The sequence below is a fragment of the Falco peregrinus genome, chromosome 1 (assembly GCF_023634155.1).
Source record: "Falco peregrinus isolate bFalPer1 chromosome 1, bFalPer1.pri, whole genome shotgun sequence".
Lineage (NCBI taxonomy): Eukaryota > Metazoa > Chordata > Aves > Falconiformes > Falconidae > Falco > Falco peregrinus.
In genome coordinates, this window is record NC_073721.1 from 39,191,920 (window position 1) to 39,219,592 (window position 27,673).

The window sequence follows — 27,673 nt, forward strand, 5'->3', positions numbered from 1 at the left end:
AAAAGTCTATTTTTAATTTAAAGAAAATTCCATATTATGTACTTTGAGGGAGAACTGACACAAATAAACTTGCAGATTGGAACCGCCACCCTTTAAAAAATAGGAAGAAGTTATAGGTATAGCTCTAGCCAGAGTTATAAAGAATATTTTCCTTTCAAAAATCCATAGTGAACAAATAAATGCATAAATAAGGTGAGATTAATTTATGGTTATAAGTTCTTCTTCCAGTGCCAAACCAAAATAGTTCTTCTTCTTTGTTCTTCTAACAAGGCTTACTGAGAACTTTTTTTGGGAAATTTGGACAGGGAAGGCACAACCATACTACAAAAGGTTGACAAAGGTCTCAACTCTTGCAAGGCTCATGTTTTACTGGTGCTTCAAAACATCCCTCTACACAATAGGGTAAAATAAGGACTTTGCAGACTTGCCCTTTGTACTGGGGAAAGTTCCTGCCTTAAGCAACAATCTCATTATACATCATTCACTACAGGGAAAACTAAGTGGCCCTTGGCAGGAGGAACAAACGAATGAGAAACTTTCTGCTGGCCAGCCTAAGGACAACCTATGGGCCTTATTGCACAGGACCTCCCCTGCTCACAGATGCTATACAAATTCAATTACACTGAACAGTGCTTTAGTCAAACTCCACAGTGCCTGGCTTAGATGAGTAATTATTTCCATATTCTATTATAAAAACAGCTATACTTTGATGGGCCTGAAGCTAGCATAGATTCAGGGCTTCATTATATCTACTATCTCTAAATGCTTCTCTTTAATTATCTCTGGTCCCTAAGAGAGGCTTGAGGCCTTCTTCATTTGCTCTCTCTCCCAGTATGATTGGGTTGATTCCCAAAGCAAAAGACTGAAATGGGATGGGAAGTCACAACAAGTAAACAAGCATTCTTCCAAATGCACAAACTTTTTTTTAAATAATTATTATTTTAGTGGTGTTAGAAATGCCATATTAACAGCAGTGGCACAAACAATATTGCAAACACCTGTATATACAAACAGTATGCTTTAAGTGTTTGCTCTGGGCAGAACAAACAGTAGTCTCAGTCTTCCAGGCATACTCTATACATCTGGTATACCACGGACAGTATACCTGGTTTATCAGAAGCTGGTAATTCTGGCATACAGACATACATCTTTTAGATACAGAACATTATGTATCAACTCACTCCTCATACAAAAAAATGGGGCTCAACAACTGGATAAAAAGAAACTTCCTCCACAACTTACAGAGCTGATGGCACTCCTCTAAGGATTCTCACATGTTGGGAACACTGAAATATAAGGGTAGAAAACAAAGTATATTAGCCCTCACGTCTTCATGTTTCAATTTGAGTAATTAATTATGTTGGTTTTGCAGGGTGCTATCACTGAGATACCAATTGCTCATGGAAATGCCAGCCCCCCCCGTCATCTTGAGACTCTACACACGTGATCCTCAATTCATAGGAAAGGATCCATTTATTTCAGTGGGCTTGAAATGCGTTTCTTGGATATTACTAAAACCACTACCATGCCAAAGTTAGTATTTTTTACCAGCACTCTGCACTGGTGACTCAAAAATCCCGTAGTGCAATATGCAGCTGATGCAGTTCAGGGAACGTGAGCTTAGTATTTTTACACACTACTATTCAGAAAATCAAAACACAGATTTGTAGATCTTCTCCACATTTTCCCAGATCCTGAGATGGTCTAATTCATGCCTGAAGTACTTGGACAGATGATACTGAACCTATGTTACGGCTCTAACTGGTGAGGAAACCCAGCTCTCACATGAACTGAAAAGGAAACTTTTTCTAGGCATGAATGTGTTGTTGGACACACCTTTGGCTCCAGTCACACCCCACAGCTATCACAGTCCATACTTTGCAATTATTAAAAATTATACACGCTCTACCACCACACCTATTTGTTTTCTGGCAAGAAAAAGGTGTTTCTATTGACCAAACTCTGCCACATCGGCTGATGACACTGGTCCTGCCACAAGCTGCTCCAGGAAAAAGGTGCCTCAGCGCTGGGCCAGCGGGTGTCCAGTGGGGCCTGGCTCGGCCCGAGGGGGCCCCTCACCTGCCCGAGGAGGGGGGGGAGGGGGGGGCCTCCCCGGGCCGGCCCCACCACCTCTTCGGCGCGAGGCAGCTCACCGGGCCTGTCAGCCCCTCACACACCTGAGCCGCTTCCCAGCTGCGTCCAGGCCTCGGGCCGGCTCTGGGGGCAGCTCTGTAGGCTAACGAGAGCGTTAGCTAAACCACAGCGCGGCTCCCTCGCCCCTGCCAGGCCAGGCCAGCGGGTGAGGCCGTCTGCTCTCCGAAGCAGCCCCGGCACGGGCTGAAGGAACAGGAAGCGGCGGTGGAGCAGCCAGACCGGGTGGCCCAACGCTGACCCCGGCCGCACCGACCGCCACCACCCCGGCCCTCTCGCGAGACAAGGCGCCCCCGACCGCCGGCGCGGCCCGCGGCTCTCGCGGGAAGATGGCGCCTCTCGCGAGAGGCGGCTGCCGCGCTCCCCGTAGCTATAGCAGCGGGGTATGAGGGCGGCTGAGGGGAGGTGATGCCGCCTGCCGTGGCGGGACCTGGCGCCGGTAGGTAGGGACTCACCGCTCCGGGGACGGGCTGGGGCTCGCTGCCATTCCCCCGTTCCCTCTGTGGGTCCTGCTGTGGCTGTTTGGAGCCACTGTGCCGCCGGCAGCAGCGGGGCTGTGGCAGTGGCGGGACGGGCGGGCTCGCTCCTTTCAGCGGTTCGGGGCAGGTTGTGCTGTGGTACCGGGTCCCTTCTCGGGATTATTTGGGATTTTTTTTTTTTCCCTCCTGCCCCGTCCCCTCAGGGGAAAAATAATAAAACCAAGCCCGCAACCGTTAGCTGGTTGTTTGCTTCGTCTGTCTGGAGACCCACCGGCGACTCCCCGAGCTGTGCGAGGCGGTGCAGCCCCCTGCGCCTGGGGGCCCGGGCAGCCGCGGCCTGGGGGGAAGCTGGAGGGCCCTTCTGCCGCCTGCAGCTGCTCGGCCTCAGGAGGGCAACGAAGTGTCAGGTATGAGGGGAAAAAGAATACTGGAAGCTAAAAAGGTCTTTTATCAGCAGGGAATCATTGAAATTAGTATCACTGATGTTGGTTCGCGTTGGTGAGTAGACACGGTCAACTGCCATTAAAAGTTAGATCTGCACAGAGGCTGTTGGTTAGAAGAAACTGCTCAGTTATAGTATTACATTTACTATGTAGGTCCAAAGTATGCAAAAGCATAAAAAAAAAAAAGCAGAGGCTGTTTGCTTTTCCAGGATCTGATTTCGCTTGAAACCCTTCATTCAGTAGGAGGATTATGAATGAGGATTCGTGAGGATTACAGCCCTCTATAGAAACCATAACAATACACACCTTCTGCTTTCAAAAAGTTGCAGCCACTGTGGCTTTCTGGTCTTTCAGCTGAGTGAAGTTGTGGGTATTGTAGTGGTTGATCATGCGTGTGAAAAGAATTCAAAGAGCTTTTCAGATTTCTGCATGAATTCTGAGTGTTATAATCATGGAAAAAATAGGCATGTGAAATGGGAGGAAAAATACTTGTGTAATTTCTCATGCAGTTTGAAAGAAAGTGTACTGAAAACAAACCTCTCAAAGCTTGTGCTGCTTTTCAGACTTGAGAAAGAAAATTAATGACTGAAAGTTTTTGAGCTGCAATATTCTTGACATTGAATAGCAGTTTTGAAAAACAATAGCAATTGCAACAATAGCAGCAAAACCAAACGTGTTTGTTTCTAGAGGGAAGTGCTGCTGTGCTGAGAACTAAACTGGTGAGGTAATACATAACTTGAACGTGACAGCTTTTAAAAATAATTACCAATTACCAAAAATGTAGTATGGGCTAAAAATATTTGAATGAGTCTGTTGAAATCTGTTCTCATTTAGGAAGTAATAGAAATAATGATATTTTCACTGGACAGGGTACTCTTTAAATTCTATTCCAGCACCTGATCAAGTGTATATCTAATCGAGTATGCTGCATATCATTCAGACTGGATTGAAGAGGAGCCTTTTCTGTTTTTTTGGGGGAGGATTTTTTCTTGCCAAGTGTTCTTTGGATAGGGTAAGGGTGTGCTTGATTTGTGCAGTACAGACAAACTTAATTACGGTTATCCTAGAGAATTTAGGAATTTGGGTTTTTTTGTGCTAGGGACAGCTGCAAAACCATTTTGGTGTACTTCTTTCAGTCATTGCATGTAAAAATTATGTCTGTTCTTCTCTGTTCTGGGTTAACAGTCTATTTTGAGACTATAGTCACGAGTTCATTAAAAAGGATAATGGGAATTTAAATCCTTCTTTATCCAGTTCTGCTGATGTTATTAGGCATTAAGCCTTCCATGTACTCTCCATGAAAATTCGCATAAGAGAAAGTGTGTTTATTTCCTAGTGTGTGGAGCTTTATAAACCTCGTTACCTAGAGATGAAAGAAAACTAGCAGAGCTGTTAGGTGACACATTATTGTAGTTGTAGTAGGATCTGTCCACACTGGTCAGAATTTAGTCTCCATTGTGTTTGAGTACTATATAAACATACCTATGTAAAGAACAGTTGTGGCTGTCCCAAATAACTTGTGGTGCAGCTATGCAAAATGCAGCAGGTGATACAAAAAGAAAACAGAGGTAGGAGGATGAAAGAATAAAGTCATAGCTATTGTTTTTAGAAATCTGCTTACTTAACTGTTCAGAAGCAATAAAAGTGTAATTCTTATAATAAAAGTGCCTCTTGGCACCTGTAGAACTTGCTAGTCTTTTCATTTTTCTCATGCAACTTTCTGAAACTTAAATCCCTTACACATCCTTCAGTTTCCCAGCATATGTTCCACCCACATTTATTCAAACAGTTTATTTTAATTTGTTCTCTGAAATAGTCTGCTTCTTGCCTTGGTCTGAACTTTGCCTTTTAATTTCTTTCTATTCTATCAATAGTGGCTGCAGTCACCATTCCAAAGTTACCATGTATTTCTGTCACTGAAGGTCGTTCCCTGGCACAGACATGCAATGTTTGATGGTAGAGAGCAGCAGCAAAAAATTTTGTTACTGTCAAAGAATTTTGATCATCTTGAACCGATTCCTCTGTTGTTCCTGTTAACTGCAAGTCAAGTAACAGGCAGCCTTTAAGATTTTTGCCATTGGGCATAGGCAGCTTCCTTTCCTAGGCTTGCACCCTGTGTGTGAAACTGCAAGGAACTGTCTCCTAGCAGTATCCTGGGCATTTTCTCAGGGAAGTGACACAATATATATAGGTCTCTTTATTGTGTCTCTTGACATGCAAGTTTAGCATGAAGTTTATTCCTTCTTTTTTGTCCTTTATGTCAATTGATGCATAGGGTTTCCTGTTCTGTGACCTGAAAAAGTTAAAAGGTTTGGGTGGATCTCACCAGCCATTGCCTATGGGACTGGGACTAGTGTTCAGCCAAACTAGGGCATCTCTTGGCTATGCTACTCTGATTTTATAGCAATAGACTACATGCCAGCTTCATCATTCAGCTTGTTGAACTTACGTACAATCATTCATTTGGGAAGTTAACCTGTTGTGGCTTTCCTGAAGTTACAGTAAGCATTCTGTTTCTGGAGTAGTTGGAGAAGGAATGAAAAGCTTCAGTATGTTATCAACATCTTAGTAAAAACCAAGGAACCTGCAAGGAAGGCAGGAGGCTATTATTTTTTCGACACTTTCCAAGATTTGTGAGCTGTATGTGTTCTGTTGTAGCCTTAAATGTTAGAAGTAACATTTTGTGTTCATGGGGTGTAAAACTTCTAGTAGATTTTGTTGTGTAGTGTCCTAAATATGTGAAGAAAAGGTGATCTTAAAGGTGCTGTATTGTGTGGCATCTCTGTTTGCTTCTGTAGCAGTTATCACTTGGTGAAGTGGAGAACTGTGGTACCTGCAGGGCATTTGCTGTGATTGTTGCCAAACTATTATGAGGTAAAGGAGGAGACTAGGCTTACGGTTTTGAGGCTTAAAACCGTTTTTGTTCAAGTTATGAAAGTATGCAGGATGTTATGTGTTGTTACAGACTAATTGTACATTTTCTGTCTAACATATTTCTGAAGAAATACTGTAAAAACATGACTTCCCTAATATCATTCATAGTAACTTGTAAACAGATCAGTTTCTGAATTAAAACCACCTGCAGGAAATAGAATTCTTAAGTGTTGCTGCTACAAGTGTCCTTGGAACACTTTGGCTACAGATACATCATAACAAAATGGATATTAAATTTTCTATTCCTTTTATAGAGCACTGTGACAGTTTTCTTCAAAACCTTCAGCATTATGAAATGGATCTTTGAACATCATCTATTTAAAAAAATCGTTGAGCAGCACTGTGAAATTTCAGTTTTAAAACCTGCATATTGGTGTCTCTTCTTTCTTGTTGTCTTTAGTAATAAAAATTCCTGAAACCTTTGTACTGGTACAGAAGTGATTATAATTGGGTAGCTGAGAGGTGGAAGTAATCTTTATCCGCAGAATGATGTGCTGTGCTGCTGATGGTGTAATTTTTACTGTTCCTCTGGCAGTCACCTTAGGTCCTGGTCTGGAGATGGTGCCTGAGGAGGAAGAGATTACTTCTGTCTCAGTTCAAATTTTTCTTACTTTGCTGGGGTGAAGTTGTTTTTAGGAATGCAAATTGTAATGGTGAATCTTGTGTTTGATGGGATCTGGACAGAGCGTGACAAATCAATTTGCAAAGGCCAGAGCTGTCAGATTATAATAGCTTGCCTTCGTTACCAACCAGTTTAGATTTGAACCAATGACCTAGAGGTGAAAAGCTCAGTATTGCATTACCAATCCTCTGATCTATCCATATGTTCTCTTGTTTAAAGTCCCTGTAGTCCTCTTAAACAGAACATGCCGTAAATATTGAGCATCGTTTCCACTTGTAACTACTAGAACAGTGTCCATTCCAATTGTGTGCTGTGTGTGTGAGGACACTGGAGTTAAATATAGCAACAATTTCTTACACTCTCTGGCTTTTCATGAGAAAACCTCATACAAATCCAACCATATGGCAAAACCCAGTATTATCTTAAAACCATTAACAAAGAACCTATTGCTACCATTAACAGGAAAATGAATCCACAGCTTTAAGTAGCGTACTGGGAGTTTATTAATAACCTCAGGCTGCTGCTAAGAAAATGAACTTAAATGAAAGACCATTAGGAGCTGAGTCATCCCACCAACACTTATGCATGTTGTATCCAGGTTTGTATTTATCTGTGGAAGCCTTTTCAGAGTATATTACCATTATTGCATGTCTACTTTGTGGTTCATTGAGTATCCTCGTTGTGCTTAATGGTGTAAAAAGCATAATGGAAATTTTTTTCTGTGGATTTCATAAAATATGTTCAACAGAATATTTGAAATACGCAGATGGGAGTGTGTAATCCATTTTCCCATTCATTCTGAGGTAAGACATTTCTAGGTGACCTACTTAACAGGAGGAGGTCAAGAAATGTGAATACTTGTCTAAGTTATTCTCAAATTGTAAGGCTATTAAAACAAGTTACTGTCTGCAGGTCATAGTTTCTGTGAGCTGCAGAAATAATAAAATTTACATTTGTATGTATTTGGATTGTCTTTTTATCTCCTTATCCCTTCTCCCTTCTTCTCCAATCCTTAATCGTGTTCTCCTCCATAACAACGGACAGTGCTGTGGGTAGTCTGTACTGGTTGACCTACTGTCAAATCAAATACATATGAGGTGAAATTTCCTACTTTCCCCTCACTAAAAGTGCTTTTTCCTCTACCTGACCATCACTTTTCATGTAGTCTATAGAACACAATTGTTTTTGAGATCTCTGGTTTTTTATTTCAAAATGTTGGAAATTGGCCAACTGATTCAAAAGGTGTTGGAAGAAAACTGATTTTGGTCAGATGCTTCTGCGGGCAATAAAAATAATTTGCTGCCTAGTTACTAATGAAATGAGGCTTATGATCATGCTGTCTGATGTATCCTTGGTCCCATATTTTTCTCTCTCTTTCTTTGAGGATCCCACTTAGAGCAGAACCTTCTTTCTTTGCATAGCATTTCTGGTATACAGGATGTGATCTGTATCTGTTTTGTCATTTTTTCCCACTGCTTTGACTGCACTGCACTCATTTCCCAGGGGTTCTGTCATTAAAAGCAAAACATCTGAATCCTCGGGGTTTTTTTGAGAACTGGAGAAATCGGGGTTTTTCTTGAGAATTGGAGAAATCAGGTTTTTAAAACTCATAGCTATAAATTGTGAATGTTTCCTTCTTTTTGGACATCCAAGCCTGAAACGATGTCATTTTATGTTACAGATAGGACTTTGCTGAATTGTGGTTAGCTGTAAAAGTGTTATGGGATATGAACACTTGTGATCTTTTGCTTAATTATTTTGCAGTAGGCTCTGGCTTGTTATGTTCTGCCATAATTGATTTGATGTGTGGGTTTGGTCAAGCTTACAGTCCTTGAATCTGAAGGCTAGAAGCCTGGCTGCTGGAATTGCTTTCCTCTGTCGTCTTTTACAGCGCCGAAAATTCAGGCAGTTAAAGCTCAGCTGCTTTCCCATCCTTTTTAAATTGGAACAGTGAATGTGAGTTTATTGTAGAGATCTATTTTTAAAATGTAGTCAAGATTAAAAAACGGTATAACTACTTCTTGGCACAAAGGTAGGTTTTCATGAGTATATACATTGCAAATAAGCAGTAAGCAATTGCCAGTTCAAAGGTTAATAATGCTAAAGTCAGAAGCAGGTAGAATGGACTGTAATAAATAATGATCACACGTTAGTGTCTTGTCTAGAATCCTTTTTTATGGTGCAGTTTGGCTCAACAAGATTTACACAGAAGTATGGACTGTATACTCTGGGGGAGAGAACAGTTCACATGTGAGAAGCCTGTAGGGAATCAAGGGGAAACTAGCTGTTGTTCTTTTTTTTTTTTTTTTTTTTCTTCTATTTGCATGAAACTTGTTTTAGCATTTTACACTTGAGTAAAGACAAGCTAGGTTGTTCATTTCTAATACTTGGTAAAATACAAACCAGTATTTGTAGTAGATAATGTCTGGTGCGTGTAGTTCTTATGTTTTTGTTTTTAAAAAAAGGTGTGCGATTTATTATATTTTGACTTTTGAAAATAATGAATGGACTAAAAATATGTAAAAGTGATTCAGACGTGGGAGACTGTTTGAAGAGGAGGCATCTTCTGTAAGTATTTCAACAAAATGTTAAAATAAATGTATTTTGAGAAATAGTTAATCAGTAAAGTGTGTCACAAAGCAGAGGATTGCAAAAGACTTTCTCATCCTCCAGCTGGTATTCCCAGTAGAATGGGCTTATAAATGGATCAATAAAAACCAACTAATGTATCTCAGCACATCGGTACGTGAGCTGTACTGTGACGTGGAAACAGGTTAATGTCCTCTCTAGGTCTGCATGTTATTCAAGAAAATAGGTCATGGTGGGGGAAAGGGAGGGAAAGTTTAAAAAAAAAAAAAAAGTTGATTATGTGTTCTGCCTGTTCCCTAAATTTTTCCATTATACTGTACTTGAAGCATGCTAATAAATAGACAGCAAAGCTTCATAAAACTTGTGATTAGTAAACTGCAGCATTCTCTGTGGTGTCTGTTACGGATACTATTACGCACAACAAATCTATGCAGTACTTATAAACTCCCCAGGTATCATCTATTAAAATATGTAACTACTGTTGAAGTATGTTAAAAAAAGGTGTTGCCAACAAGAACTTTAGGATCCTTTGATTATGGATGCTTGATAGATTTTTAAATATAGATTGATTTATTGTTCTCTAAGAGAACCGGGGAAGAATGCTGCAGTGTGAGCTTGGCAGGGCTGCAGGATGAGCAACAGTATTCATTGAAAATGCTGGTTTTAGGGTGCTCCTAATTTTTTTTAATTCTCAAAGCCAGGCAACTTCCACAAATTTTTCAGGGAAGCTTTTTAAAATGTTATGGACATTTCTTTTGAAATGCATTGTTTCAGGATAGGATGGGCAAGGAGAATATAACTTTCCTCTTAGCAAAAAGGTATTTGTATTATCTTCTCCTTTTAGATAGCTGGGTTTAAGACTAAGTTTTACATGGAAATAGCCATTTTTTGAGAATAAATACCTTCTGTTGTCCAAATGTATTTTCATAAAGAGCTTTTCCTTTTTGGGAGAAAGGTAGTTTAATTTAGTAATGTGTTTTGTCAATCCATCCGTTTAAATTTTAATAATTATAGCAGTCATATTCAGCTGTATAATTATCACATATATTAAGCTGTTTAACACTTCTTCATTATGTTTTTCTCTATTAAGTTTTTACTTGTGATAGCTTTTCCTCTGCCTGTTTGTCTGGTATTGCAGCTGCAGGCTGGAATGGTACCCGGGCAATTCCACTGTGTTTGATTCTTGCTCTGGTAGGAACGGGCAGTGTGCACAGACAGAAGATGGTAGAGTCTTGTCATCTCTGCTAGAACAGAGAGCTGCTAAGGCTTAAGGATAGAGAGTGACATTTTCAAGTTGAAGTTGCTTTTTGTGACTGTGCAGCTCCAGGAACGTTTCTAGGTGCTGGCAAGATCTTCTTTGCAGAAGAATCGTGAAAAATGAATACGTGAGGTTTTTGGGAGAGAAAACATGGAAAATGTATGACTGTTGGATTGTCATGCTCAACTGAATTGCTTAATTCTGCTGTGAAAAATACTACTTCAAGTATCAATTACTAAATTATATTGCTCTTTTCCTTTGATAAGGATTGTATGTGCTGTTTGTACAGGAGTTAGGATTGATATGTCATTCATTTATTGATAAATTTTAACTTTTGAGATATTTTATCTCCTGCATACATAGTAAATAAAATATGTTAAATTGTTTGAACAAGAATCCAAAGCCTAAATAATATTTCTAAACTCTTTAAACATCTTTGGATATTATTTTTACTGGCATTTTCACAGCAGAAAACATTAAATATTAATTTGGTTTAGTATTGTTTTACTTCAAACTTAGCTGTTTCTGGCAGGCCTGAAAATGGTTATGCTGGTTGTAGTGCTTCTTTCCACATGTCTCTACCCTCTCACTTTATTTTGATGGTGTCAATAAAAAAATGCACAACAGTATTCCAGGTTGTTCCCCTTCTTATTCTAGCTTGTCTGGAATTCATTTGAGTAGAGACATGAATGCTGAATGCCAGGGTCCGTGTTGTCATCCAAAGATGTGAATCAATTATGATATTTATCTTGTCTGTAATTATGAATGGCCTTGAATATTAATAACACTCAAATTTTGATAATTACTCCAATAAAACCTCAGAAATGCTGTTCTTGAGGTGAACTCTGAGAATTTTCAGTGGTAATTCCTTGTTTTCTACAAAAAAGAGAAATTTCTAACAAAAAAAAATAATTCACTACTACTGTGTGATGCTGGCCTGTTGAGTTGATATGGGAATGCCAGTAGGCCTTTTGTATATGGGACATAATAATGTCTTCATTTGTTCAGTCATACTAATGTGCTCCTTTGTTTTGTGAAAATCACTTATTTATAAGCAGTAGGAACTTTAATCAGGAAACATGTGAAGTATGTTATGGATTTATGGACATAAATTAAAACAAGAAAGGTTCCCACTGGCTGTAAGAAATACTTCCCCCCCCTTCTTTTCTCTCCGTTAGGACAGTCATGCATTTGAATGAGAGTCTGTATAGTCTCCTTCCTTAGAAGATTTTAAGACCCAACTGGATAAAGCCCTGAGCAACCTGATCTGATCTTTTGGTCATGCTTTGAGCATGAGGTTAGACTAGAGACCTCTTCTTGAGTCCTTTCTAGCCTCAGTTATTCTGTGGTTCTGATTTACTTGTTGATCACACTGGTCATCTTTAGCGTTCTTTGTTCTTATGACCTGATCATTTGGAGCGCTCAGTAAATTCCTTCAGTAAGCATGGCATCACATGAGACTGAAGAGGCACCAGCTCAGGAAGAAAAGGAGTGCGGAGAAATTGCTGTTCAATTATCCTGAGACGCAGCCGAGTCTGTGGACAGATTAACTCCTCTGAAGAATATTTCTGTGAAGATTTGGTATAGATCAAGCCATTTTGCTAAAAGGACTTAACCAAACTATGAAATTCTGTGTTCTAAATTGTAATAAATTAGGAGGAACTTGACTAAGCAAGCATTAATTTTTTGTGCAAGAAATAGAGGGTTTTGACACATATTACAAAATATTCAGAACAAATTCTAGCTGTTGGTAGGATATAGCGTAACTTAGATACAATGCACACAACAATAATTAGAGCAAGGGAGCCAGAACACTCTTTCTCCTAATAAAACTCAGACAAAGTTTCAGACCTACCAGATAAGTTCATCATGGCTTTTAAGCAGGGTGCACCAATGCACTGTATAATTAGTTGAAGCAACAAGCTCAGCAACAGGCAAGACTTGGGTTTTTTCTTTTTATCTTATTTTTTTTGTTACTGATATAAACAAAGACAGAAAGAGGCCAAAAATAAATTTTAATTGCAATCAGCTGTTAAGCAGACAACAGCATAAATGTTTTAAAAGAACAGCATTGTCATTTGCTTTTCAGTCTTTTACAAGAAAGAAAAGAAGCATTTCGATTTTTAAAAAAGGTCTCTTCAGGAGAATTTTCTTTGAGACTGTATAAAACAGCTTTTGTCTCCAAAGTCAGAGTTATTTCATGAGAAAGGAAAAGTTATAGAAACGACAATAATTTATGCCTCTATAGTATAATTACTATAGTTTTATGAAGAGGTTAATACCTGCTTAAAGTTACAATGGGGAGGAAGAAATCATTTCTTTACCTAGTAGTAATATTTTCTTGATTAAACTGGTCGTAGACTTAACTGAGGACAGTTTTGTTTAAAATACCCATGTTACATTTCAGTGTTACCTTCGGTGTATCAAAGGAAGATCAAACAGTTGATTTTTCATTTACATATTTTTAAGGAGAACTCGAGGTTCAGGTCCTGATTGCCATAGCGGAGGCACTGGTACTGTGTAGTGGTGTTCTGCATGGCTGCTCCAGTTTGCCAGATTACTTTGATAGGAGGTAGGTGCTGGCGATGTTTTCTAGTGTGAATGCTGAGGTGAGATCCTAGCAGCTTGTTTTGGACTGCACACAGTTGGTAACAACTGAAAAGCAGTTCAAGAAACAGCTTGCCCCTCACTTTCCCCCACAATGATCTTCTATCTGTCCTCCCCCACGATGACTGTAGGCAATAAATAGAATTTTAGCACATAAATTAATGCTTGAATCATTTTCCTCTACCTGTTTCCATTATTTGTGTAGTCATGCAGTTTTAATTCTGCAAATATTCAAAAAAAACCCAAAGCAAAACCCCCAACAACTACTGAATACAGAGGAAAGTGTATCAAGTTAAATGAAGGGTCTTTAATTCCCCCCTTATTTTATGAGTATTAACCTGTTTGGTTAGTGTGGGGTTTTTAGTTTGTTTATTTTTTTATTTGTCAGAGTGAGGAGAAGTTGCTTTAGCTCTTAACAAAGGAATTTCCATTGCCTGATAATATCACATTAATGAGAAGCGGTGATGATGATTTTGAGTCTGTAGAGGACTGGTGAAGGCCAACTCTGGGCTCCTCTAAAATGGTTGTAGAAAAACTTGGATCTTCAGGAGGGTGGTAAACCCTCAGTCCCTTTTAATAAAAGGTGGGATTTTTACCTTATTGTCGGTAGGTGCCCTAGCTCAGGGCGGCATGAAGGCTTTTGTTTACTAGTTCTGTCTTTAATAGTGCTGTCCTTAATCCTGCATCTCACAAGCAGTTTACCTCCTCACAAGGAAAGGGAATAGTAGCACAGTGTATTCCTTTAACAAAAAGTATGTTTTAACAAAACAGTATCTCCTATGTAGGACTTCCCATTACTCTACAGAGGGTTTAGCCATTTATGTCCATGCAGTTCTGGAAAACCATTCTTTATGGTTTTCCAGTCAGCTTTCACAGAGCATTTTATTACTGATCTTGTAAAATCATAATAATACTAGTCTAATACTAGTACAAAAAATCGTCTAGACAAATTGGTCTATACAAAGCTAGTCACTTGAATTCTGGCTTTTGAAACATGGACACTTGTAACTTTCTATATTAGTAGGAACTTCCTGGAAAAGCTAATGGTCAAACAGGTGTAGTAATTTCTTTTTTCTCTTATCTGGGCTTTACAAACTAAATGACACACCTGCAGTCTAATTACTTAGTAGTTCCTTCAAGTGTTTAGTACTGTTTGCAGGCTGTAATTGTCCAAAATGACTTTAGAGAGGGAAAATGACACTCTTCTTCCTCTAGAGCATTCACTCAAATGTCTTGATTTCTGAATTTGAGGGCAGAAGGGGAAACACGTGTATGTGTTTTCCTGTCATCTGTATGTCCCTTGGAAAATACAATGCCAGATCCAGGGCCTTCCTGTAAGCTTACTTGGACTTAATGTCACAACTTGTTTATCTTCTTGCCCTGTTGGCACATTAAGATCTATGAAGTCATGATTTTGAAAATTGGAAGTTGGAATAAGAAAACCAGATCACTGCCAAAAATCCATTTGACATTTTTATAAAGAAACCTATCTTCCTGGAGGAAATACTGGCGTCTTTGTGTACTTTCAAGGCAGAATTACTTTGGAGATTCTTTAGTCATTAGGGAAATTTTTCCTCTGTTGCGCTAGGATTTTATCAATGTGTACTGGTACTGCAGAAATTATTTTGAATTTAGACTAGGATAATGGAGAGCAGTATTTGTCATCTTTTTAATGATGTCTGTTCTCCTGCTTCTACAACTACAGTAACCTCTCTCTTGCAGACAGAAGTTTCTCCCAGGAGAGAATTTCTGTGACTTCAGTGGCTGTTGCTGCTTTAGGCAGCAGCCTAGGATTGGAAATACAGACACTTCTGCAGCTGGAATCAGTCCTGTTCTCTTATGCTGTTTAAATTTCAGCCTTGTGACTTTTTTATTCTCATTGAATGAGATAACAGGAAAATATGTTTGCCGGTACCTTCAGGTTTCTGCAAGCATTTGAAAGCTTTGTGTTATGAATGACATAGGTTTTGTATGCCACTTCATTTCATATTTAGTTATGTTTTGATCAGAACTATAGCTCTGCCTAATAGAAAAGATAAGCAGGTAGAATTGCTAGGCAAATTATTAGAATGCTTTTTTTAGATACTGTGAATTTGCAGGATGTACTAATAAAAATGAACACTATCTGTTATATAAGTAAATGGGTAATAAATTGACAGGCTTTGCATCTTTACACTTTATGCAAGATCTGCCTCTTACAGAGTCTAGTGAGATCATTGTTTACTCAGCTCTTTCAGATCCTTTGCAGTAAGGAGAAGAAAAATAACAGAGGAAAACATAGAAGAATTAAACTCTGGTGTTCTGGTTTCAAACATTTGTGAGCCTTAATACAGAGTTTGCTCATTACATTTTTATTTACAGTTTCAAAGTAGCCAATTTTTAAGTTGCAGAGCTGTCAACCCAAAGGGGAAGTAAATGTAAAGGAGAGAAGGCTGGTGCACTCATTTTATTGGTAAATACTTCAGGAAGGAATATGCAAAACTATTGCTTCAATAATGTCTTAAGGTTTAACTTACCCATTCAGACAGTAACCATTGCTGGTATGATAGTATGGAAAAGACGCCAGCACTTAAAGTTTTCGAGCCATGAGAACTGGGCCACTACAGCATTGGTTTCCACTGGGTATTTATTACATCAGCCTCCCCGTCAAATTGTATGTCGCTGTTACCCAAGCTTAAATGTGTTGGAATCAGGGTCAGCTGATTTATACGGCCACATTCTCTTGCTGCTTGTGATGGATGTCCAGAAACAAAGCTTCCTGTGACAAGCAAAGGCTTGAGGATTTATTTCTTGTCTTTGCTATGTAAGCATTCAGTGTTCCTTTTACTGTTAGAAATTTCAAATTAATCTGGGTGAACTCAGTTCTCAGCATGTTCTTCACCTTTTGGTTTTTTACCAGAATTCTGAGTCTTTCAGTCTAGAGATTTCAACAAATTTATTTTGGTATGGTATCTTAAGTAGCCAAAACGGATGGGCACAGAGGCTTGGCTTGTTGGAGGATGTTAGCGTAGATAGAACTGGGGATAGGATCTGGGTGTTCTGGCTGTTCCAGCACTGTCACATCCCCAGTTCAGTGAGAAGAGGAAACAGATCTTGTGCTGTCTGTCTTCCTACAGAAATAGTTCTAAAATCTGTTAACTTCTATGGGGAGAGTGTGGTGTGTGAGTGTGTGTTCTTGGAGGATATGCAAAGCAGCATAATGAAACTACATTACAATGAATTCTTATGAGCTAGCAGATGATTTTGCTAATGTAACTGGTGTGCATATCTATATATGAGAGAAATTAGATTTAATTCAGAAGCTCACCTGCATAGTTCAGTCTTTCTCTGGGCATAGATTAATCAGCAGTTATTTCTTGTTATGGGTCCTGCCCATATAGACAGGATGCAACTGAGCTTGCAGCTAAAACTAAGCATAAACAAGCATTGTGAATACAGGCTGTGCTAACTATTCAAATTATGTTGGAGACTTGCTAAACTGAACATGTATTTGGATTGAATATGGTTATGAATAGGGCATAGAAGCTAACCATGTAGCAGATGTGAACTAGATAGATAGAGCTCTTACTTTTCCCCAAGTTTAAAGGTACTATTAGGAGCCTGCATCAATGTCAGGTTTTTGTATTGATGGAAATAGCTGTGACGCATGAAGCAGCAGTGCAGATCACATCTGCAAGGTGACATGCCTCTTACGATGTAAATTTCCCCAAACACATTGAGTTCTTGAGCTCTGAGTTGAAATGACTGGTATGGGAGCTGTAGTAATTAATCTACTTCATGTAAAAGAAAATCAAACACAGTTTTTAATGCCTTTTTCAAAATATACTGAATGCCAGCCCACTTCAAATTGGCCAGTAAAATCTTGTCTAATAGTGATTAGTATTAGTATTCAATATTGCTAAGAAGATCAATAAAAAGAAGTAACATTTGTAACATTCTTACTAGTTTCCAAAACATTTAGCTTTTTTAAGGCAAAAAGCAAGCAAACAAAAAACCCTTCAAAATCCCAGCAGTTCAGGCCTGAATATTTGTCCTTGTAAATTACTTTGCCACATCAGGAAAAATGTGGTAAGCTGTAAATCAGTGACTGAGCAGTTGCAATGTAAATTTTCTTCTGTTAGTATCTTGTCTGAGATTCTCTTGAGTGTATATAGTTAATTCACTAGCGGCTTATACTAACACGTTTTGCTTCTTAGAGTAATTGGACTAGAAGTGCATTAGTCAGTTAATGCAGTTCAGCTGATGGTCAGTATCTTGTTAAGTCATGATAAAGCAGTGGTTTAGTTTCCTCCTATGGTGGACAAAGCAGAGTGTATGTCTGGAAAGGTACTTTTTTTTTTTTTTTCTTCAAAAACATTAATATTTGTTCTTTTAACCAGATAAAGTCAGATAGTCCCCAAAAGCGACGTATTAATTTACCATCTTAACCTCCACAAGTAGTATATTCATTCTTTTTCTTGTAATGTTAACTTGTTAGATTTTGCGCTGCTATTTATAAAGTATTGTTATGAAATTATACAATGTCAGATGAATTTTGGATAATCCTAGGGAAAATTAATTTTAAAGATACTTTTGCATTCTAACTTCATTTTTATTAATTTACAATTGTATTACAGTATCCTACTTTTGGTCTCTGGTATTTATGGCAAGATGAAATTTTTCAATAAAGGGAAAGGCTAGAATGGTATGAGCATGCTTAGCATACACAGAAGATAATGAACAGTTTTCAGTTTTATGTAAGCACTGTATAATTCTTGTGAAAAGAAATAAAGTTTGGGTGCATGGTGAATATCCTACGATATACTTAAGAAAACTTAAGTATTAGTTATCTGACAAGAATCAGTGGAGCTATACTACAGCTGCTGATGTCTTTAAACTTTTTTCTTCCTGTTCTTTGTTGCTATGTTAAAATAATGAAATCAAACATTTACATCTTAAACTGCCACATATGCATGTTCTATAATAAGAGTCTATTATGTAGTTTAATTTTGGGCAATGACAGCAAATAACGAACATTTCTAAATGTAATGGTGCAACAATGTAGGATCGTACAGAAGGGTGGCTGGTTTTGTGTGCTATACTATATCAGAGCAAATAGGCTGCAAGAACCAGAGTATCTGCAGGATCATCTGTGTTAGGCTTAATCCTGTTGTTTATCTGCAATCCTTTATTCAGTATATGTGCATGAGTATATGAACAAAGTACGGCCCCCCCACCCAACCCAGCTCTGTCTGCCTAGCTGGGTGTACAGAAACAGATTTCATAATTGACACAGAAGTGATGCTAATAAGCTGCAAACGATCTGCTAATTGGTCTTCCCTAGCTGGTGTGATTGCAAGTCTGGATTGCAGAGCTCTGGTTCTGTTCCTGTTACTTTCTTGCTGCAGATCTCTCCTCTTTACTGCTGTTGAGCTAGAAATGGCCACCACATTTTGAAGTATGCTTTCCTTCTCCCAGGGCCTTGTCTTGACCTTTCTGGATGGGCTGCACAGCCTGCAGGCAGCACTGGACCACTGCTGCCTGCTGAGCTGCCCTCACTGCAGTGTGCTTCTAGCTGCCAATACATCCATGGCTTTGTAATACGGCGTTTTTGGTAGGCAGCACAATTTTGTAAGATGTACTTGAAGTAAGTACTATGAAAATATCCTTGGAACATTAGCAGAAGAGGAGTATAAGTGAGCAGCAGTTAGCACAAGCAGGAAATAAAAAGCACAGAGACATATAGGATGGATGGCAAAGCTGAAGCAAGCATTTTGCATACTTCTTAGTACTTGGGTAGGTTATTTATTAGGCTGGACCTGATGAAATTAATCCTTTGACATGTCAAAGGAAAAAAAAGTAACAGAAGCTATGTCAGTACCACTAGCTGCTATTTGAGGTACTAGAAGACTTGAAAATAAAAGAAGTGGGGAGAAAGAGCCAGGAAGTGGCAGACCATTTCTCTCATCTTCCAAATTTTGAACAAATTACTGCACAGACTATAAGCCTCTGGGAGGCAACAAGAAGATGAGTCACAACCACTACTAATTTAGGAAGAGTAAATAGTCATGCCAGTTTATTTTTCTTCTGTAACATGACAATAAGGCCCATGAACTGACAAGAGTGTGAATGTTAGTATCTTCATGTTAGTGGGTTCTTAGGCACTGGTTTTATGCAGTAATCTTACAAACAAGTGAAGAAATGTGGCCTGAAAGAAACTGTTGTAGAGTAGGAGCAAGAATCATTGGATGACTGTGCTTAGTGAGTGGTTATTAATGATTGTCTGTCAAAATGAAATGGTAGTATTGAATGTGGGTTTGCCACGGTCTGTTGGGTCTGTACTCGTTCTGCTTCACTTCAGTCCTTTCGTTAATGACCTTGATGATAGAATAGAGAGTGTGTTTACAAAATTGATTCACTAAAAATGACCCCAAAACTTGGAGGGAATGCGTATACATAGGACACAAGTTTAAGAGCGCAAAATTATTTTGAGAAAATTGAGAAAATCTTAGGGCATAAATAGGGACAGATTTAAGTTCTGCACTTAACAGAAATCATAAAATACACTAATACAGGGTAGGGAAACAAGTAATTAGGTGAAAATTCTCCAGAATCCTTGTAGAAGGGCAAATGTTATATCAGGAGAGATGAAAATGCAGGTGTAGGCTGTAAAACATACAGAGCAATCTTTTTTTTTTTATCTACATGTAAATCTTCAGTTGAAGTGCTGCATCTGGTTAGGGCAAATGCCCCAGGAAGATACAGCTTGGCTGAAGAGAGGCTGGGAGAAGAGTAATCAAATCATTTGAGGTCGAGAAAATGGGGCCTGATAGGAAAGACTGAAATGATTTGAACTGGGGAGAGAGTTGAGCGTGCAAGCCCCAGAAGGAGAACTGGAAGGCATACTTTTTTTATATGTGTGTATATAGTAGGCTGTTTCAAGAGGGTAGGAAGTTGCAGTGTAAGGCCAGTCCATGGGAGGCAGGGCCAAGACAATTGATCTTAAATTGCTGCAAGAAATGCAGAGTAGGTCTTGGACCACTTCGTGAGATAACTGACTGTTGTTTTTCATTAGGCATTTTCTCTATTTAGCTGTGTTTTGAATGATGACGTTATTTTAAGACTGATGAACAGTACATACAGACTTTTTGGAATGTTACTGATTAAAAAATGACCAGTTTGTACCTGGAGACACTAAACCCTGAGACAGTATCCACTAGATGAAATGCAGATGCAGACAGCCTCTATATTGCCAGTCCTGCCACATCTAATGTCCTCCAACTCAGTAGCCTTCCTCTGGTTTTTGTTGGTACCTCACTACATAAGTACTAGGTATGCTGTACAAGATTTTCAGCTTGCTTTTCCCATTGACAAGCCTGTCAGTAGTCAACTTTTATTTCTTCCTCATTTTCATAATTACTTCAGTTGTCAGTCCAGCACTTTGGGGATTCAACATGTTATTAGCTTAAGAAAACAAGGACTGTAGTGTTGGTAATAGTTTTGTTTATAAAATCTTTCCCAATTTTCATTGTGTATTTCTCCACTGAGAAATGAGTGCAAGCCTCAGTTACCTGAGGCTGTAACATGTGTTGTTAGTATACTTCAAATGTCTATTTGCATTGTCATAATACCCTAGAACACACGTCTTTAATCATTGCAGTTGGAAATTACTTTGCTTAGCAATTTTAGTTTCTATTTTCTCAAAGAGAAATAAGTGTTTTCATGAGTCAGAGCCAACAGGCTGTGTACAGCATAGCCAGCCAAACCTGAATTCTGCGCCCAAGAGTGGAATTTGTTGCAGCTTCAAGCACTTTTTAATGGGGCTTTTTGTTTAAGTAAATGTGAAGGAAATTCCATCATTTCAGTATTTCTTCTTTCTAATAACTTACTGTGAGCTGCTTCCAATTTACTTTTTCTTTTTCTTCTTCTTTTCTGTCTTTATTACTTTGCCCTTTTGAGATGTTTATATCAGGGAAACTAGAAGCTCTGACAGCTGGACAAGAGGTGGTGAGCAGCCTTTAAACACAGGGCAGATGTCAGATATGGAAATGTTAGGGGTCCAACATATCCTGCAGGGAAGCATTGTGGAGCTTTTAAGAGGTGGAGGGGTTTTTGCATATCACGGAAAGGATCAGGGTGATTTGAAAGATACGTTGGTTATTGGTTTGGATATGAGGGGATGATCTGAACTCTTCTCTCTTCTGCTAGATCACTGGTTGCTCTTATCCTACTGTTTTGCTTCTCCCCCCCACAGTGACTTTGGGCTAAATGCTGTAAACTCTTCTTTTTTTTTTTTTTCCTGCATAATGTACCTTGCTTTCCTAGCGGGATGGGCATGTTCATATTATCTGCAAGGGGAGTTATTGCTGACATAGATTATTTAAATATTGATCATTAGCTTTCAGATTTCCAGACTAATACATGTGGGAGAACTCACAGGTTTGTGCTTGTTCAGGCTCTGGTCATATTTAAATGGTATTCTTTTTAATCATGAGAGCCAGAAATGGTGCTTTTAATTTGAAAATTTAGAGCTAGATGTATGAATCTAGCAGGTGATACAGATACTTGGAATAAATAGAGAGGACCCTTAACTGTTGTGGAATGTGATGTAACAGTTTATTGCCCATGAATAATTGGTGGTAAAATAATCTTTGAAAAATAGGCCAAAAATGCTAATTCTCTGAGACAATGCCAGTAACATGTGCCACTGGAATTGGAAGGATGAGACTACTATGTAGGAGGAATGTATAATAAAGACATACCGTGGTATAGAAGTTACAAGATGTTGCAACCTCATCAACCAGCTCTAAGCAGTACTGATGCTTCTGGGTATACAAAGCAAAACCAGCATTTGGTGCGGCTGAAATGATCTAGCTGAGAATGCCTGGGGTTTGGGAGTGCTGCAATGCTGCCGAGCCGTGTGTGCTGAGCTCATGCCAGCCCTCCAGGTTAGGGCAATAGAGCTGCTTGTCCCCAATAGAGTGGCTGGGTAGCAATGAAATTTACAGCAGCAGAGGGTTGTTGATCAGTGGGTAATTTCATGTTGTATCTGACCTTTTGTTTTTGAAAAACATAGATGGATCAGAAAACTCACAGCTTTTTCTTAAAGAGCTCAAATGTGGATGCATTAAATAAATCAGTTTTTCATGGAAATGGACTTCTACCTTGTGTGGCTGGACTTGAAAATTTACTGAAAAAGCACGGCCACCTGTCTTACTGTTTATAGTACATCATGTTGCACCTTCTGTGCTTGACTTAATGAAGATGATAAATAACTTACTCTTGACCAACAAAAGTTACTTTTGCCTTACTTTATTCAGAAAAGGAAGGACGCCTCTCACTGTGGAATGCTGGATTAGGCTGTTTGATGTCCTTTTAAAGTACCTAGTATTTGTCTGTCTCTTTGTAGAATTACAACATCAAGATGCATAATAGAAGCTTTAATTATAAGCATTAAGTTAAAGTGTGGTGTTGTGAAGGCTCTGTTAGCAGAATTATAGTCCAAACTTGCAATTTAGTGATGTCTCAAAGTCTAAAGTTTGAGTAGTGAGTTTCAGTTCTGAAGGAAGGGGAGGAGGGTTTCTGCTTAGCACGGCACTGGGTGCTGATGCACTTCTGAAATGGGATGCGGCTCATCTTTATTATAAGATCGTTGTTGTTTGAAAATATCATAGGTGACTGATGAGCAATATAAAAGCTACCAAGTTGGTCAGTCCTTCTAGTCCTTTCAGCTTTCGTGAGCACAGACCATCATGCTAAACTATACTACTCTGTTACTCTTCAGCAGTATTTCAATGCAGGGTTTTAAACACGGACTATGAGATTAGATATACCCACTTTCACTGTAAAGTGGAGTTTGAACTGTCTCCTTGCAATAGAAGTAAATTAAGTTAGTCTTATGTTAGAAACTTAGTAGCTAAGTGCTCTTAACCCTTAAAGACACCAAATTTATTTGGGCTACTGAGATTGGGAAGGAAAATCCATTGGTCTTTACTTAAATAAGGCTTAGAAGTGATTTTGTTGTGATTTCACTGTGTAAAACATAACTGAGCTGTAACTTTTAAGTGTTGAGTATTCGAAGTTGTCAGGCGATAGCTGTGTTGGATGGTAATATGTGTAAATATGTTGGTTTAATTTAATAGTTGGTTCTAGGGGAAGGCAACAGGAAGGCAACACAATAGTCTGGATAAGCAAGAGTGCTGCAACATGCTACAGACAATAGTCAGTCTATCAGCTGTGAAGAGCCAACTTCCAGGATCCAACTGAAGTTCCATAGCCATTTCTCTAAGGGTAGGAGCTCAGTGATCAAAAGGGCACCAAACAGGATGGATAACAATCAACTGAGGGATTTTTTTTTTTAATGTGACATTTTAAAGTGATTAGAATTATTTTTATTGAGGGAAGAGTGGATTTGAGTGCATTTAAATTCCACATTTAATACTATCAATAATTAAAATAATGTGTTCTAAATATACTTTTAAAATAAAATCCCACTGCTTGTTTGCTGCTAAAATTTTAGCAAATGAGATGCTGAATTGAAACTAGCACTAATGAACTGACAATCTAGCTTTGACTCTAAGTGGGGTTTTAAAATTACAGTACATATATAAATGTTTTGCTTGTTCCACACTGTTTCTCAGCTTAGAATGAAAGATGAAAAAGCAAGAAATTTTATATTTTAATGTTTGAGTAAAAGCCTTGAGAGCTCAGAGGATGAGATCCCCTACTTCTAAAAGTATTTATCATTGGGGCTTGCCATCAATATCAACGTAATTCAGACTACTCACCCCCCCTTTTTTAAAAAAAAAATAGTTTAAATAAAAGAATATCATATAATTTCTGTCCACATATAGTTTAGTATGAATGTGAAATTATATTTTAGAAAACATGTCATATCACATTCACCATTTTCTGAAAGATAGTCCTGATTATTTAGTAATCTTAGGTAACTAACCTTAGTAAAGCAGAAACACAGATCTTACAAATTCCCAAGAAAATGAGGAAAAAAAAAAGGGTCTAAACATGGAGTAAATATTTTCAGACATGTGAACGCCTAAAAATATCAGGGGGGAAAAAAAGGAATAATTTCTATAGGGGAAAATGGGAGTTGAATGCAATTTGGCTATTTTAATAAATATATCTTTTATTGTATCTTCCTTGTTACCAAAGCAAGAAGCAAAATTTTGTGTATGAGGCATATTGTGTTAAAGCATAACTCAGCTTGTTCCCATATGCAAACCAAAATGCTGTCTTGTTGTCTTCTGCATTGAATGCTGCACTTCTGAAGGCCAGCACTGTTTTTGATGAGTGCTGGTGTAATTGGTAGTGGAACCTATGCAGAGAAACAAAAAAAAAGGGGGGGCTTTTCCAGGATCAGATAATTGTTTGGCAATATCTGTAGAAGGTTAAGTAAAACCTTTATGATATTAGTTGGACAATGAGTGATGCTTTCCTCTGATTTTGTCTTTGGTATCTAGAAGTAAGAACTATCACTGAAAGCATCAATGAGAATTGGGAAAGTATCACTTGCTGATGTTTTGCAGATGGGGAATTGGAGCAGACAGTGATTAATCGATTTGTATGAAGTCGCCCTGAAAAGTTGTAGGACATGGCAATTGGTCCCAGTTGTTGGTCTGGACTGGTGGCTTTATGCTAATAGCAGTGAAAGAAAGAAGAAAGTGCCTGCATGGCTGCAGCTTGAGAATTGCCAGCAGCCCCCTCGAGGTTTGAGTGAGGCTGATGTGTTTTCATGACTGGGTGTATGGCAGTACAGCGTTTTCTATATGGATTAGATATAAATAGGAAGGACGACATAGTATATAACAACTGTGTTTCTGTTCAGATGTGCTTCTTGGATAGGCAATTTTAGTGTTTGTATCTTCCATTTGATTCTTCTCTCTTCCACGTTTAATGTTCACTGCCCAGCTAAGTGGAAGCGATGCAGACTGATTTAAAGGTCTCTCGTCGTCAAGAACATTTCCTTGGTAGAGAGGATTGCTGAGCAGGGTAAGGGGACAATTGATTTTGAGTAGGTAAGAGGACTGCAATAACTGATCTGTCCCAGTTACGAGTGTGTCTCATTTGCCAGGCGCTGCGGGTACAAACTAAGCAGTTACCAGTTTTGTGCTGTGTTAACTCGGTTGTTTTCTCCAGACAGAAATACAGTATCTGGCACAAAAGTAGTTCTTGTTCTCTAGCTGGTTGAGTGCCCCTGCGAGCGGGCAAGCCTTCCTTCACTGGTGGGCAAACTGGCACTGCGTTTTGGGGGTAAAAGAGGGGAGCTGTGGCCTTTGAGGGCTCAGGAACCGCTGCTCTTGACATCCATGGGTGGCTGGTGTGCCAATGAGGCACCTCCCGCGGTGGCTGTCACCGGGTCTTGAGAAGCGCTGCAGAAACAAGGGGAAAAGATAAATACATCTACCAGGAGAGCGGATTGCTTTCCCGAATTATTTACAGAGGAGGCAGCAGCCCCGAGAGGGCCCCGGCGCGGGAAGCCCCGGTGCCGCGGGCGGAACGGGGCCGAAGGGCCCTTGGCGTTTCCCACACAGGTGGAGGGGAGGCCTCGAAAGGCCTCGGGCAGCGCGGCCACGGCCCGGTGCCCCCAGGCTCCGCACGCGGGGGAAGCAGCGGGGCTCTGCACGTTACCTGAGCGCGGGATCTTCGCCGCTGCGGCCTGGCCGGGCGGCCCCGCCGCTGCCCCTTTAAGGCCCGACCTGCCCGGGGATCAGGTGCGCGGCGGGAGCGGTGACGTCACCGCCACGGGGCGGGGCGCTGGCTCCCGCGCTGCCCGCGCCGCGCGACGGGACGGGACGGGACGGGACGGGAGCGCTGCGGGACGGGGCGGCGGCGGGTCCCCGGGCCGGCCGGTGAGTGTGCTGGGACACCTGGGCCAGGCGGGCTGAGCGCGGCCGGCTCCCGGGACGGGGCGGGGGCACGGCTTCGCCATGCGGGTCCGCTGCAGCAGGTGTCGGTGGCTTTGTGGTGTGCTGGCTGCTGGTAAGCAGAGGAAGGGTTTTCTGCAGCAAGCCAGGCTGGGAAAATTTGCTGAGTGCCGGGTGTTTAATTATTCGCAAACATAATTGTTAGTGTTATGTACGCCTATACAAAAAAAGCTATACACTTCAATTGTATTTACTTGTCTAAACTGTTGCTGAGATAGTAAATGAGCACCAGATACTGCCTTAGCTGTCTCTGTGTCTCGTGGTGATGGATTGTGCTGGGTACCTACTGTCCTTGGTGGAAGGTGCTATGTTAAATTTAACTCGTGCTGCTTTGGTAAATCAAGGTAGTTAAAAACGCTGGAGTTTGGAGTAGAGGAAGGTGTCTTACAGCTGCTCTCCCTACTTGCCAGTGGGAAGATTATAGCCCGTCTGTATGGAGAAGAGTAATGACTATGCCCTTTGCCAGTTGTGGGGGAATGTGCAAGACCATATGGAATCTACAGCACTTAAATCTTCATGTGCACAGGAGTTGCATTTGCTAATTCTGATGAAAGGCAAAGCATTGGTTATGGCTGTGGTTGTGGGTTTTGGTCTGTGATCTTTTTTTTTTGTTTTTCTTTTTTATAGTAAGGGTAGAAGAGATAAACCTTTCTTTGAACATTCATTCTATCTCCATGATAAACAGAGTTTAATATTTGCAGTTCTAATTTCTGGCCTAATGGGTTCACTTTTCACAAGGTAGGTTAAAATTGGCAGAAATAAATAGTGGGGAAAAAATTTCCTGTTCAAGGGAATTGTCACATGAAGATGAAGTTGACAGGAGGGCACCTCTCATTTTCTGTGTGGCAGAAGGATGTGACAAAGTAAAGCAAGGCTTTATCAGCCTTGACTCTTGAGTAGAGGAAGGTCTCTTTGGTATTCTTATGCTAAAAATGAAGGCTAAGACTTTCCTTTGAAGGCTTGAATTGGAAAGGCCTGTCTCTACCACATCTAATTTCTGCACTAGATTCCAAAGCAGGTTTAGTCTCTAAATCTACAGAGCAGGATTCTGGAGTAACTCCTCATTAAAATAAAGAAAAGTACTTTTATGTATGTCCATATGTATTTGTTCTAATCTGTGCTATTTTTAGTTTTGAATGCTCACCTATGAATCCATCTTTCTGCAGGTTTTTTATCTATTGCCTTGGTAGTGTTTCAGTCTAATCAGTATGCAATGGATGATGTTTTTCTGCTCTAAATTTAGCTGCTGATGTTCATACGTTACTTGGTATTCTGTATTAGTTGTTGTAGTGGGCATCTTGTGTGGATAGATGGGCTGCAATGGCTTTTGTTCTGGAATATGCATCGAGCTAGTTGACTTGTATTTACAGTGGGCTTTTTAAAGGGGTGAAGTGTGTTAATCTAGGATGGTTAAGACCAATGGAGTCTTTATATTTAGGTATATTAATATATATACGTGCTTTGTGTATGCCTCACACCTGGGGGAGAGGAACTAGAGAGTGAGTGTCACATTACTACAGCGTTTAGTTAGTACTATTTTTTTGCATACTTACGCAGAGAGTACCAGTATTCTGTCAGAAGCCGACATGTAGTCCAAAGGCATGCTGCAGCTGTAGGATGCCAGGCTAAGGTGAACAAGTAATCCATGGTGTAGCAGGACTAAGCTACAG

General features: G+C 39.7%; 1 protein-coding gene across 5 annotated transcripts in view; it reads left to right on the forward strand.

Annotated features, from left to right (window-relative positions):
• The first annotated feature begins 2,469 nt into the window (after nucleotides 1-2,469).
• Nucleotides 2,470-27,673, forward strand: part of USP54 (ubiquitin specific peptidase 54) — a 102,530-nt gene continuing 77,326 nt past the window's right edge. The window contains exon 1 of one of the 5 annotated variants that reach the window (XM_055803687.1): nucleotides 2,470-2,590. The gene's annotated coding sequence lies outside the window, so the exon portion shown is untranslated. Of the gene's footprint in view, nucleotides 2,591-2,647; nucleotides 3,038-25,805; nucleotides 25,929-27,673 lie in introns of those variants that run through there. The other 4 variants (XM_055803691.1, XM_005229736.4, XM_055803702.1 and 1 more) reach the window with 4 other exon arrangements.